Source organism: Zonotrichia albicollis, chromosome 13, assembly GCF_047830755.1.
Source record: "Zonotrichia albicollis isolate bZonAlb1 chromosome 13, bZonAlb1.hap1, whole genome shotgun sequence".
Taxonomy (NCBI): Eukaryota; Metazoa; Chordata; class Aves; order Passeriformes; family Passerellidae; genus Zonotrichia; species Zonotrichia albicollis.
The window spans coordinates 20,146,350-20,162,227 of NC_133831.1; the positions used below are offsets into that span (position 1 = coordinate 20,146,350).

At 36.9% G+C, this 15,878-nt stretch overlaps 1 long non-coding RNA gene across 1 annotated transcript; it reads right to left on the bottom strand.

Moving 5' to 3' along the window:
- Nucleotides 1-2,838: 2,838 nt before the first annotated feature.
- Nucleotides 2,839-12,865, bottom strand: LOC113459494 (uncharacterized). Its single transcript, XR_003380792.2, has 3 exons — nt 12,776-12,865; nt 5,989-6,061; nt 2,839-2,876 (listed from the first exon to the last, which is right to left on the bottom strand). It is a non-coding gene; the product is annotated as an uncharacterized LOC113459494 (long non-coding RNA).
- Between the last annotated feature and the right edge of the window lie 3,013 nt (nt 12,866-15,878).

Here is a 15,878-nt window from a genome sequence, read left to right on the forward strand (position 1 = left end):
ACACTTGGTGCTAAAGCTTGGACATCTCATTGGACACTCTGGCTTTTTGCAAGCCCTTCTGAGGCTGCAATGTCAGAGGGGAAAGATTTAACAATTATTTATTGATATTTAGTAATTTTTCTTTACCAAAATTAGACTGCCAAGTCTTCCAGGACATACTTTTCCCTACACTAGTTGCTAAGAAAAGAAAACTGCCCCAGATCTTTGGCTGATACAAAAGGGAATAGCTTCATGTCTCCAGGGCAGAGCTACAAATTGAAATTATGGAGTAATTAGTTCACACTATTGTGATGGCTCATAAAGAATTCTTACAAATTAAATGAATCACAAGTTGTTTTACTACTTATTTTAATTTTAAAAATAATTTTAACAAATTCCATTCCCCAACACTCCTATGCTCCTTTCCTTGTCCTTAAAATTTCAGTGAATTGTAAAAAAAGGGAAAAACTGCAGTAATTTTTCAATGATGTGGTAATAAAGCTTAGTATATCTAATTGTGATAACAAGAAATGATGAAATTGAAGGGTATTTTCAGTATTAGTCAACCTAGGACTCAAATTTTATTTTTCTACAGCTAATTTTCACAGTTCCACATTGAAGAATGTAGAGAATAGGATTCTTATAACACCACTCTAAAACCTATTGGTATATAATTAATCACACAGTGTTTTCATGACTGACCTCTAGGAAAACAGGAACAGATTTTTCATTATTTCTCATTTCTAACAGGCAAACTGAGTAAGACAGAATAAAATACTTTTCCAAGAGTCATAGATTAAACTGGACCAAGAGCAGGAGTTCTTGGATCTGTTATTTCCTTTTGCTCATATTTCTAAACCTTTTTTTCTGAAGCCAGTCAGAGCAGATTGCTTATTCTGCTTTTTGGCAGCACTGCTAATTCTGTGCAAAGTGGTAGGATTTAAATATATGACTTTCACCACTGCTGCCCATATTTGAAGTCTTTCCTTTCGTTTAATATTAGATAACTGAAGATATCATTCATAAAATCAGTAATACCACATAAAATTGCCTCTCTTTGAGGACAAGACCTGTTCCACTAAAAACCACAAATAGACTCTAATGACATAATTTTTAAAGGAGCCCTCTGAGTGTGGGAGGGAGAGAGGGGCACATTGTGGTCCTGGGGCGTCCAGGTCCTTGAGCTGGCCCCAGGAGCACCTCCAGATCTTTAGAGAGACTTTCTGCCATGGCTGGGGCTGGGGCTGGCCTGGAAAACACATTCACCATTCTGGTATGAGACTGGCTGCTGCTGCCCAGACTGCTCCTGTGTAATTTGGAGGATAATCTGAGCCAAATGAGGAAGATATTTGCATTTTGCAAATGACTGGCAGTAGTCTAAACAAGAGATTAAGATGACTATATAATTTCTTTGCTCCTTCACCAGAAACAACTGTGTTTATATTTACCAGAAATCTCTTATGTGAACATTTATTTCTAACTAAAGCTGTTTTACCATATGGATCAGATATTTTACTTTCTCAAAAAAAAAAATCAGTTAATTTATGATGCAATATTTTTATGACTATTTCTATAGAATGACAGGGGAAACTGGTAACCATAAGGTTTTATCTGTACAAAGAGAAGATGTCAACACTTGTTTGCTGCAAAAGATCTGAAATTGGAGTTAACATACATACCTGAAGATGCAGAAGGTGGAAATCTCCTCAATCTGCAAAGCTATGAGCTCTTCACTTCAACTGTGTTGTCATTGTATTCACAAGCTATTAGTTAACAGACTTTTAGAAAGAGCAAATAAATTGCAATTTAGGATAACTAGCATTAATATAATGAGGGGAAAAAAATCCCAATTTAGATACAGAACAAACAGACATGAAAAAACACAGACGTGAGAGGCAAAATGAAATAGAACTATTTCTAACACACTAAACCCCTTACCATCAATATGGTGATTAAGCTTTATCAGCCATACAGCAATTGTTGTCCTTGTTTATTTTTGTGTTGTCAAAAGTTTTCAAATGCAAAAACGTAAAAGTCACAATAATTAAAGGAAATGGTGAAAGTTCATCTCTATGAAATTAAAGTTAAAAAAAATAGAAAAAAGAAAAAAGGAAGGAAAGAAGGAAGGAGTTTAAAACCTAGATGTTTAGACAGTCCTGCAAGCCCCCTTGTGACCTTACTCTGATATTTAACAAAACATTAATCTTCTTGCCAGCAATTATAAAGAATACAGTGATGTAGCTGGGCTCAGTGAGTGAGTAATAGTAATTCCATTGTTCTCTTTTATTTATGCCTTGGCTGTACCAGGCAGATGAGGTAAGTTGGGGCTTTTTATATGTTATTATTCTGAACTGGCAATACATAAAGGCTGATTACACAAATATCTGTCTGTTTCTGAAGCACTGTTTCACACCTCCTTCCAGCTCATGATCAAAGCGTTTCAACATTTTATTATGAAATCATGAATCCCTGCTTAGTTTGCATATGAATTATAGCCTTTAAAAAAACCACACTGGTGTACAACAGTGACAGTGCCTTTTGAACCAAGGAACAAAACAAGGTGTTACACATTACTTTTGGAAGGCAATGACTTGCTGATTAATTCTGTTTGCTGGAGCACAGTCCAACCTCCACAGTGAATACATAAGCCTTGAGACCAAAGACATTTTTTTTGTGAACAGGCCAGTGATTTTTCCTCTTGTAAGAAACCGAGCTCTATTGAGGAGCTGAGAAAACGTTGTCGTGTAGCTGTAACCAAAACAAAACTACAAGAGCTTCCCTCTGCTTTTCTGAAATGCAGTAGCTATTCTAAAAATGGAAAATTATCTAATTGTCCAGTTAACAGCATCCCACTGTACAAACCTTGCTGTCTGAAGGTTGCTGAGTGGGTTCCACCCCTGTGAATAAAGCACATTGAAAGAAGACAGTGAAGGAGAGCTCCCTAAGCCACACACAGGTGTCCTGCACCTACTTCTTAGGAAAGCTGCTACGGTGCCTTTAAGATTCACACTCAATAAATTTCAAGGATCAAAAAACCACTTTACGTTCCATCTTTCTACTTCAGAAAGAGGAAGGGTCAAGTTACCCACTCTGATTTTTTACCTTCTGAGAAACTTTTGCATTTCAGAGTCACAGGACTGTGAAGAGAAGACATAGCACTGAGTTTTGGAAGAACAGCATCCAGTAGCTGATGCTTATGCCAAGATGTGGCATTCCTGTATGACCTATACCCCTAACTGAATACTTTTACATATACCATGTTTTCCTCACAGTAGTCTGAAAAAGTGCCATTCCTATAAAGTACGGTAAGGATTTTCCAAGTTTGTTTTGCATCATACATATATGAACTGTGAACAATCTTATGAATAGAAATAAAATTTTATAAGGTTTTACTGTCAGTGATTTGCAACTATTAAGGCTGTTGAAAGTCATGCCATTTCTGTCACTTCAGTCAAAGCAGGATTTGGCCCATAATTACTGACTTTCTTTTTTGTAATGACATCTTCCCCCTCTGTTCACTTCTCTGTATTGGCAGATGCAGATTAATCTTGATAAATCTCATAGTGACACCAAATCAAAATTTAAGGTAGGAGGGTAAAGAGAAACTACTGTTTCATGACCTGCCAAAAGAATAATCTAAACTGTTATTGCTGCACTTCCCCACAGCTGTACAGTGAAAGGTCCTGCGGCCAAGGCAACAGCCAAGCTGAGAACTCTTGGTTTGTTAAAAGATTTTTCAGATCAGTAGGTGGCTGAAGTAATTAAACTTAATACAGCATTTGTTTTCTGAACAGCAAAAATCTTTGGTTGTGACACTGAATCGTATTTTCCTCTTGGAGGAAACGCATGGAGGTTATCCAAAAGCAGATTCAGCTGAATGGCATCTGTGTAACCTGGCTGTGCCTCACTGCTGGGCTCTGGGGCCCTGAACACTCACACATCTTTTGTCATGATATCAGCCAAGGAGTTCTTTGGCTGGCCAATTCAACACATTTGAAACATTCTGTAAAGCTAGCTACCACTTCAGATGTTATCTGTGAAATAATTCTGAATGTGCATCTTTGACCTTATAATCATTTCTTCAGCACAGCCTAAAATTGGGTGGGTTTAGATTCTGTGCATTAGAGTAATTGCATTTTTTACCCTAGCACATTTTAAAGCAGAGCAAGAACAGCATTGCAGTGTGTGAGACTAGCAATTATGCTTTTATCAGTATAAATACATTATTATTGAAATGAATGAATTAATATATAAAACCTCCATGTGCAGACTTAATAAAAATGCCAGACCAAAGAAGGAGAGATCCCTGTCCGAATGTCAAACTTCAGAAAATAATCCATCTGGTTCTATTCACAGACAGACAGGCCACATCTCAGAGTACCTTGCAAAATCACTGCTCTCCATGCATGAGACACAAACTCACAAAGGCAAGAATTCAGAGTTGAGCCTTAAGCCCTGTTCATAATTTGTTTCATTGTTCCAGCACATATGAGATATGTAAGACCCCCAGCAGCTTTGAGGCTCCTGTTCTGTTCCTGCACAATAGGGGTGAGTTAAGGATTGCATTGTGTCTGTACCCCCTCAGCTCTGGTGCCTGTGTAAGCTTTAAAGAAGATATTTAGAGTTATCTGAATGAGGTTTTATGGTAATGTTGAAACAACAAAATAATATTTGGGAAAAGTAATAAAATCCCCTCTCAAACTAAGATCCATTAAAACTGGCTCAGTATATCATGCAACTCATTATATGGAATTACACCATTCCTCTGAGCTATGAATTTACATAGTACTAGAAACCATATGAGATAGTAAAAGACACTTGTAGCCAGTGCTGTAAGAAAAATATTTTTAATATGACAAAATATACTTTTTCAGAACAGATACTTATATGTTCAACCTAGTAAATTTCGACTTCAAAACCTAATTTTATGTAACAAAAATTTATCAAAGCTAATGATACATAATTTGGTTTTGTCCATTTTTTACACTATTATCTTAATAATTATTTTGTAGTCTCATGAATCCCTGACTTTATGGGATAGATATTGCATTAGATAGACTCTAATGGATCACAATGACAGCTACTTTTAGAAACTTCTGTATCACATGCACAGACCCCATCACCACAGAGAATTTAAATAATATTAAATACATACAGAAAAATATCATAATTAAATGCAGTTACCACAATAGAATGCATTCAAAAGGCTTCAAAATGCTCATTATTTACTTATTTTCTACTTAAGTATATAGAACATAACCTTTCTGTAAAACTTGTAAAAATTATATTATCAGTGGGGAATTGAGCTGCACAAAAATTTAGTGTGCACCTTGAGGCACTCAGAATTAAAAGGGTTACCCAGGAACACAATGGGATTGTATTATGCTGATGTAATTATGATATTATACCATTTGCCACTTTGCTGGCCCATGGAGACTTGTATTCTCTGCCTGCAAATATCCGATGGTTTTGCAGGTGAACTAATGATAAGATTGTTCACAGTTCTAGAGCTCCAGGTCAAGATGACTTCTAGGTCTCCCAAAACTGGAACATGTAGAGAATTTTAGTTAAGTATTGCTGGCTTGAGGACGTCTTTAAGATTAGAAAAGAGCCACAAGCTCAGCACAACCAGTAGAAGTCCTAGAGACCAAGTTTTCATTTCAGTTTCTGAATTATGAAGGCAAAAGGACTGTAATGAGATTTTATTACCCAGAAGCAAAGCTGTAAGTAGCAATAGTTTTAGAAAAATCCTGAAGAAACATGAGGTGGAATACTGTGCTCTTCTGGGAGTAAAACAACCTTCAGCTTTTTAGGGTAGGTAGGTGCTGCTTTCTGAGGGCTCTGGATGCACTTAACTTGGCTGAACTTCTAAGAAAAGCAGTTATACTTCTCTTTTGAATATTCCTGCTGCCAGAACACCGAGGGTACCCTTCTAATTTGGGAAAGTGGACAGGGAAGAACAAAGGAGGAGGATTTAAACACTGCCTGATTAACACGCATGCACCTTACCTTTACATTTTCTGAGAAATGTTTCATTTCCTCTTGCTCTCCAGCTGCAGTTGGAGTTTCAGTTACTAAATTTCTGCAAAAGTGAATGAGGAAAAAGCTAATTTTGGGGCTCTAACTTTGCATTCAACACTTGAGACTTCTGTTGGTGAGGTAATCTTAGCTTGCTCATGCTTGTTGTTGCCATATGGAATTTAGAGCAACCTTTGACTCTGGTTTCTTCTCTCTTTCCTGTTCTGAGCTACTACTTCCACTATCAACTGCATTTAATACACATTTCCAAACTGTGCGTACAGTTGCAGAACTATATCTAGGTCAATTTCTATCAATGACTGTAAGAGCCTTCCTGACAAACTTGCTACACTTTTGGTCTCCAAAATGGAGACTCATGGGACTCAGCTCAAGAGATTTTCTATTTATTCACAAATTTTCTCATTACTCTGAGGTTTGTTACATTTCTTGAATTCAGTCATGTATATCACACTGATGGTCAGTTTGCACAGCCATTCTACAATATAACTGAAAAATGCATCCATTACTATGATCACAGAAGCATTTGGTGATATTTTAACTTTAAAACAAGCTGTTGTGGTGAGACAACTCAAAGTCTCACACAAGAATGTACAAAACCAAAGGTCAGAAGTTCTCTCTTGGTACTCATCCTCAGAGGCATGGAGAAGCTCAAACATATACATACCCAAAAAATGGTTTTCACTAAGAATTTGAGGTTCTGCTCTTGGGCACACTTGGACCATCATTCACAGAACCCACAATTTCAGCTTCCTTCCTTGTGCCCCCCGTGGTTTGAATGAACTGGCATTCTCAAAGCACAGCTGGTCATTCCTCCTTTTCTCCAGTGGCTTCACCTCTTTTGCTCAGTATATGAAGGAGCTGGAACTTCTCCTAAAGTAATTTTAACATATTTTGGCTACCTTCTAAATAATTTTGAAAGGAAAAATTGTCTTTTACTGAGATTACTCTACATTAGTCTAAGGAACTTTGGGATTGTCTTACAAAACTTTTAATAAAGTAACAAGCAAGTTTTGTTCATAAGGAGATAATAAACCCTTAAAATTGGGTACCAAGGTCCCTAATCCCGGTCCCATTCAATGAGATTCTGGAGCTTAATTCCCATCGTCTGCTCTTTAGAGATTTTGGCACAAAGGAAATGAGATGAAAATTGGTTTCCCATGAAACTTCATGTCAAGTTTGGTACAGGAAGGGTTAGGCAAACATCCAGGCAAAGACAGCTGATTGCCACAGGCACGGAGGTGAGCATTGGTTCTGCAGCCTCTGCATCAGCCACGTTGCACTGCTGAGCAGAACAATTCTCAAATACTTTTAAAAGCTAAACTCCAAATACACAGAAAATGGCTATGGGATTAAGCCATATACAATTTTTAAAGATCTCTTTTGTCTCTGCAGCATCTGTTCTCATTATGAACTCATTTTCTTATCTATGCTTGGGTCCATTTCTTAAATCTAAACACAGGACAAATATTTCCACTGGCTTACATGGGTGTTTGAGTCTGAAAATAATACTTTCAATATGGTTAATTCATCAGGAAAATAAAAAATACATTTGCACAATTTTAGTACATCTCTTCCTTTAGTACTTCTCTTACTTAACTGCAAATGTAAATTTACATTACTTTGTAAATTATGCTTATAATTATCTATATAATCTCAGCATCTTTAACAAATTAAGAATAAGATGTATCAGTGAAAAACAAGTTACATCCACTTGAAATAAATTAAGCTGCTATTTATATCTGATACACATTCTTCCCAGTCATGATGGGACTGATGTAAGACCATCACTTCAGTCAGATATTCCTGTCTCTCAGACATTTCCTCACTCTCTCTTGCCAAAGTCTCTTGTTAACTGTTCATGAAAGGTCTTCCCAGAGACTGATCTGCTGCATGAGGTCCTTAGCATGACCCTCTTTATTCATGCTGAGATCATATCTACTGATTTTCTAGCTCTTCTCCTACAGGTTCTGTGCTGCAGTCCTTCCTTTTTGAAGTTTCTATTTCCATAGATGACCATTACTTTCTTATATTTAATTCCTCCTAAGTGCTGTAATTTCCCAAATGTTTTTAATTCCATAAGCTGTTTCCTGTGATCTTCTCCAGACTACTTCTCAGCATGGTTTTCAGCTTTCTCTGGGGCTATATTTTTTTTATCCACCTCTTCCTCTCCTCTCTCTTCCCTCAGCATACAACAGCACTGGCCTCCTTCAGCCATAGCTCATTTGTCTGTTTAGCATCTGTTTGTCATTCATACCCCTTGATGTTAGAACACTCATCTTTTTCATATTCCCATCTACAGCCCACTGTGAATAGTTGCACAATGCCTTGGAGTCACCATAAGCATTTAGTGCTATTTCTTCTATTAGAATATTTGCATCCTTATCTCCAGTGCTCTCCTTTTTCCCTGGAAAGTTTTAATATTGTCATCACTGCTTTGAATTTACTGTTTCCTGCAGCTGATCTTTAGTTAGAAAGCTGTAATGGGACAGTGTACTTGCAGCAGCCTCATCTGCCCAGACTCCATGTATAAGAATCTGTCCCTAAATACAGATTTTGTCAAAATGCCATTCCTTTTATTATCCATTACTTTTGTTATTGATAAGGGAACCCACTGAAAATGTCCTAATTTGTCCCAGTACTCAGAATTCACAAACACCACAAATAAACTGACATCACTTCATGAAAATAACATTGTAGGATTTACTTTGGAGACATCAATTGCCAAAAATGGTTTGTAGTAGCCATGTTCTTCTAAGCTTTCTCTGTTGTGTTTCTCTACACAGCTGTGAATCAATGCAAGCTGAACAAGGTAGAATTTTTACAGAATGTTCTATCCTGAGGCTAAATGATTTTCCCCCCATTGCCCTGAAACTACTGTAATCTGTATTTATTCTTGAAAAAATCTTGAAGGCCATAATCATATATCAGATCCCTGTTGTCAAATGTAAATACACTCATTTTTTATACAACATAAGAGAGCTTGCAAGCCATGCATGTGAGTGATACAGTGAACACAAAACAGATGAGGAAAGCTCAAGGTAACAGGGAGATGATAATGGCTGGGGTAATGAGCAGTGCTACTGCACCTCAACTGCTTGGCTATGATTAAACTAATGTAATAACTGCTACCATGCTAAGAGAAGGCATTAACAGCAGAATAGTGGTTTATTGTCTGCTCTCTTCTGAAATTTACTCAGCACCAAAGTATTTATTAGAAACATATTTATCGTGTACTCACTTTTGGATGGCCCATATGTTCCTTTGCTGATGATGTAATAATTTGTGTTTATTTTTTTTTAAGTGCTGTATAAAAAGACTTAAAGATGAAACTGGAACAAGTCATTAGATATCAGGGCTGAATGTCAGATCAGTTTCATAGGAAGACAGTCATGCCTCCAACGAGAAGTTTGCTCTAATGAAATGAAGGAGATCAAAGATGATAGAAAGCAAAGTTACGTAATGAAACAGTGATTTAAGAAGCCTGGGACATTTATTTTATTTTCATTGTAAGATAGGTTACTTGCCTTACAGTTTGGTATTGTTTATTCTGGTGTCTGTATATGGTTTTGATTATATTAATTACACTATTGGCTAAATTCTAAACTGTTGTAAATCAAAATTACTATTCTGACTCCAGTGAATGACAGTGACTTATACCAGCTGATAATCTACCCTTCAATACCGTACAAATGCAGGATAAAGGCTTTGCAAGCCTTCTAAGAAGTTTGTTTGTTTGTGAAAATGTTACAATTTATTGCCGTTTTGCAAATGGATAGAATTTCTTGCTGTAAATACTTTAATTACTATTATAAAATGAATTGAAATTTAATTAAAGATGAAAAAAAGCACAGTGGAAATTTTTAAAAGGATAAAGCCAGTGAGAAACACTCCCAGATTTGAATGTCATTTTAACAGTAATTTGAACCCACATCTGAAACGTGTTATATAATTTTAAACATATACTAAAAATTATTTTCTTCCAGCTTAGAGCAAGTGCAGACTCAATAGTTGTTCCAAAGCTTTTAGCTATTTTCCCCCTCAATCTCTAGACATAAACAAACAAGAATGCTAATTAAAAAAGTTACTTCAGGCAATAATCTTGTCAAAGTAGTTAAAGAGGGTTAGACTCAATCATCAGAAGGTAAGGCAGCATCTAGAGAAGGCATTCATCATATAAACACATTGCATTTATTTAATCAGTGATTCTCCAGCAGTTTGAAACAAATGCTTTGGATATTATTAAAAATATTACTTTTTCTTTTAATGAGACAAGCAAAGGTATGTTTGATTCTCTCAAGGTGTAAAATGAACATGGCACTGTTCCAAAAGGCATTTATGATACTAAATAGGTGGGCAGGTTTCACTGAAGATTGTTGTACCCTAAATTACCTAAATTTTCCCTGTTTCTCAGAGGCTGTCACCAATGGCACCACGTGCTGTTTCTCCTCTGTTTCCCCCTTTACTGGGGTTTATGGAGGGCCAAAGATAATTGGGGAAAGCTAAACCTGATTTCTAAAAGGACCTCAGAATAGTTTGTGTGCAGGCACTGTCAGCGTGTCAGCAGCTCAGCCATGGGCATCATTGGAAAAGGAATGTAAACTCAGAGGGTTTTATTGGGCACAGCTGAAGGGCTGGACACCAAACGCATCTCTCGGGGTCTGAGCAGGCTGCACACACATCTGGAGGGCCCTAAAGAAGGCGAGAGAGGCCTTTGAGCAGGCAGAGCTGTGGTGGGGCCATGGACCAGGGCCTCAAGGAGCACCTGCTGGGAAATTTGGGCACAGCCAATGGCACCTGTAAGATTTCAGCCTAGAGAACGTTTTCCAATGCATTGCAAAATGGCAAGAACTTGAATGCCTCTTAGAAGAAAGCAAACTCCAGTGAACATTAAACACCCTCTTGTGCTGACACAGACACTATTCATGGAGCCCCCTGTGGAAATCAGCAAAATCCCTGGGGAAGCTGACAACTCTGTTCCACTGGCACTCACTGCTCCCATCGTGTGTATATCCAGGTAGCTACCTTCAAAATAGACCCTTCATGGTGCAGTGTGACACACTGAGGATTTGTATTGATGGTGTAGCTCAATATGCTGGTCCAAATGAACTTAATATTCTGTAATTTATGCCTTTCATTTTACGACAACATGCCCTCATGTTTTTCCAAGAATAAATGTATAACTTAGTATTTTGGGCACTGATCCAATTTACACATTTCCTGATCTGCCCTTGTGTTACTGGAAAACATTTTCCAGGATGAAAGCTCATCCTCGTTTGTGCAAGCAATAAAATCAATTTCATTGAACAGAGATGATGGTTGCACAAATGTGTATATTGTGTTAAACACAAATGTTGACATTTATCAATATGATTTAGAACCAACCAGATAAATTTCTTCTAGTAGACCAAACTTTTAATAGTATATTTACGTAATACTTGCATTGAACTTAGAACAGCCTGTGTTCTGCATAATGTTTCAAATAGGAGTGCTAAATTGGTGCATTTCTTTCCCATTGAACAAAGATTTTATGTTTCTGGCAATGGTTTTGTAAGATACCATACTTGTTAGCCAAAAAAACCACTCAGAAAATAACCCTACTCCTACTTTAATGTACAACTATAACAAAGGTGTTTTTCTAGGAATGTATATGACCCATCTTATTTTTACACATTATATTATTTCTTTTTCCCAAATGTCAAAGATATTCATCTTAGTGAAGGGCTTCTTCATGGATCATGTTTCCCTAATTTTTTTCCAGGCTACCCTCAAGATGAATGAACTTTATCTTTCCAGGAAGTTAAATTTTATATTTAAAATGTGAAATTTTGTTGAGTTCCAGGGTTAAGTGCATGGTTTCAAAACATATGGCTCTCTTATTTCTAGCTATATTTAACATTCTTTTATCTTGAAACATTTTACACAATTTCTCAGAAATGCCATTTGTTTAAAAATAAAAATAAAAATTTCTGAATAAAGTCTCCAGCAGGACCTCTATTTACATACAGGACACAACCCTGGCAACAATTTAACTCCAGCTAGTTGGAGAAATTCCACCTGGACTAAATGTCCCACAATCAAACTCTTGTGTGTTCCAGAAGAAGGTTCACTATCAATGACAACTGAGAGTATGTTGCATTTCTCTTTGCATCAAGAGAAATATAATCATTTGTGCAGGAATTTTACATAGGCAAGTGGGCCTAAATTATTCCACTTTGCGCTGGGCCTTGCTCTCAGAGCACTTCATGGGGCACTTGCAGAGAGCCCCAGGTCAGACTGGGACTCCCACTGAAACTGGCAAGAGTGCACTACCATCTAGACTACACACATTTCATCAATAAACCACTCCCAGATGTTTCCCTGTTAGATATTTCAGCTGGGACCTCCAAGATGTAAAACTAAATAAAGAGAAAGTGTTTGAGTGTTTCAGAGTTACTCATAAGAGAAATGCTAAGACATGCTTTTGGGAGCTATGCTACTTCTAATATCATTAGGAAAGAGCCAGTCCTGAATAAACATGACGAATTTGAGAGTCACAGTAATTAAAACATGAATACAGCTGACTTTGTAATGGCCAGCACTGTTTCATTAATGAAAGTGTTCTGTTAAGCAATCTGGATAAGATCCAGAGTGTTCCCCCCACAGAATAAGTGATACCTCTTCCACTACCTTGCATCAGGTGCATAGCAATGGTATTACACAGCAAGGCTACTTGATCTATTAAAAATGCAAGAAATAAATAACTACTGAGGATACTTACAATTGGGATACTCTTTAGAAGACAGAATTGAGTGCCACTTTCCTCTTATCCACTGTGTATCACATGCAATCAGTTCTGCCCTTACACCTGCACAAGAGAAAATGGAATGGTTTAAGGTTTTAATGAAAAAAACAAGTATCTAATAGGGCCTAATCAGTCATTAGACTGATCAGAGATGTTACAGCATCCTCCTCCCTTGCAGATTCTCAGTGAATATTCTAACCCCCTCCTAGACACCTTCTGAATCAATTCTCTCAATGACTCCTACTAAGATTTTAATGTAGAATTTCTACAGTTATGCAGAGATAACTTAGAATTATTGGAGAAATATTTCTACAGTACTGTAGAACTATTTACTGGAGCTGAAATTCAAAATGTGCTTTCACATAGGAGGGCATCATCCCAACATTTCATATTCTAGTGCAGACGCATCTCCATGAGACTAATCACCATAATCTGGATGCAATTATCTTTTGTTTTTCCTCAAAAAGTTCTGTTTTTATAACTTAAGAGTGTTGTATGAACCTTTCTGTTTTTAATAAGATTATATTTTTTGTCAAAAGACTTTTTTTTCTCAAATGATTCTTAATATTGCCTTACAAAACATAGATTTATCATGAGAAAAGGTAGCTAAAGTGCATTGTTGTTTCCCGTAACGTTCACTGAATTTCATAGAAATAATCTATTGGAGAACTACTACTCAATGTGAATAATTGTGAGACTCTGCCTGCCATGTATCTATCATGATCATCTAAGATAGCTGTACTCTACAGTATTCAAACTGTGGAAAATGGCAAAAAACTGCACAACAGCTACGAGAAACAACCAAGATTGATTTTCTAGTACCATTAGGTCTATTACATTCAAGTATGTTAAAAGTGAATAATAATAATAATCTTTAAAATTACAAATAAAAGCCTAAGGCTATGAGGACATAAAAAATGATGACAGACTACTGTGAGTACAGTTCAAAAGGGATATAACATATTTGTGAGATTTAAGTGCTATTAATAATTTTATTAAATGTTCAACCTATACTTTGGAGATTTTTGATCATGACATATATTGGAATTTACATTAAGGAGAGATGGCTACTCATAGACATTACTGTTTATAAATAATATCTCTTTTATGTAACATGCAAACTACGGGCATTATTTAAAGGAGTCCTGATACTGAAAAATGAGTATTGATTAAAAGACAAAAAACAATCCCCAAGAAAATGAAGCATTGAAATCAGACAAAAACATTAAATAAAAGAATGAGCAGTACCCGTAACTTGGAGTGCCACTTCCTAAGAAACACATACAGTAGCAAAATCTATTTTAATTGCATATGGGGACTTTGCCTGGATTATGCCCAGCCACATGACAAACCATTACCAAGTCCCCTGTTGGGAGTAGAGGACAAAAAGGGCTTTTACTTGGCTTGTTGCCACTCTTCTCAGGAACAATAAGTCAGTCACTAGTCACAAAGCAAGAGTCCCCTGCATCAAGCCAGCCACCCCCAGGGAGGCTCTGGCTGGCAGCAGTTCCAGGCAGCTCCAGCTGCCCAGTGCCCAGGGCTGGGGGCTGCCAGCCCCTCTCCTTGGCACCAGCCAAGCTGGGCTCTCCACTCATTCTCTCTCTTTACAACTCCTCCTCACTGCTCTGGATCACATTCTTTTATAAAGTTATTGCATAGCAAAGAGAGGCAGTTTCAGACTCCAAGCCATGAAATATTCTCCTGATTAAAGAGTAGTCACATTCTGTATCTCCAAATGGGACGAGTTTCATCGCCTCTGGCAAGAGCAATATGTACAAGGCTACAGCATCATGAGCAGACTCCGAGCAATCAATGGTTAACTGGCCAAATAAAGGACAAACACAACCCCTGGGGCCCCAGCAAGGGTCACGATAAAGGATCTGGAAGGCTTCTGATACCTTAAGGGCCTGGAAGGCATAGAGGTCCCCTGAAAAGTGAATTACCCAGTCCCTGTAAGCACCCAACAAGTGCATTTTGAACATCCCACAGATGTCAGCAAAGGTGACCACAAAATCAAGGGATCTTCTCAGCCTGGTGAAACAGAAACAATCTCAGCCACCCAGAAACCCTGTTTCACTGAAAAACAGGGGAGCAAGATACAAAAAGAGCTCACTTGCAGTACATATTTTTAAAAATATTTTTGAGGCATCTTTAAAGACAAGGGAAGGAGTTCCTTGTCTTTCCCATTGTGTCATTTGTTCTCATGATACTACCATAAGGACTTAGCCTCTCTCCACCTTGTGCATTCCTAATCTGGTGATGCTGTTGCTCAAAATGACATTTTATTTCCCCAAGAATCACACACAAGTTGAACTAATGCCTGATAAGGAAGACTGATTGTGACTTTATTCAACACTTTGTATAGTTGCACTAGAACCTGTTCTTTTATTTTCCAGGGCAAATCTAAATATTTTTTGCATGGAACTGATAATCTTAACTGTGGATTGGAATTGCAGGTGAATATTTTTCCATTAATACTTCATAAGTTTTTCAACTAATCTAGGAACAATCATATTTGCTTTTCTTATAGCATGGTATCAGTTTTACATCTTTTAGGATTTGTAATTCTCCATCAGATAGAGTAAGATCATCTTAGTATAGATAAAAAGATTAAAAAAGGAAAATTATTATATGACTTCTAGATACATCAGAAAAAAACCATATCAAGACCACAACAATTCTCATGTTTTTGACTTCCCTATTTTTATAATAATTTGTTTAATTTTCTATATTTTAAATACTATTGCACAATGAGAAAACAGCTGAATTGTTAGTTTCCCTTAGAATTACATCTGAAATGTTTATAAATAGTTGATTCCCACCTTTTCAAAGTTCCTTGAAAATGCAATGCGCATTAGTTAGCACACAATGTATTAATTAGCACAACGAATGCTGGTTTATATTTGTAATCCCACCTAGAATCCATCTTTGCATTAGTTTCAGGTCAGAAATGATGCTAAATGCAGTATTTTCATAACTTCAAGTAACAGATAATAGAAAAACTGTAGGTTGGATTTTTTTTTTCTGAAGTTAACAACACACAACAATATAAGCAATTTAACTTCTTGAAGCAGCTTTG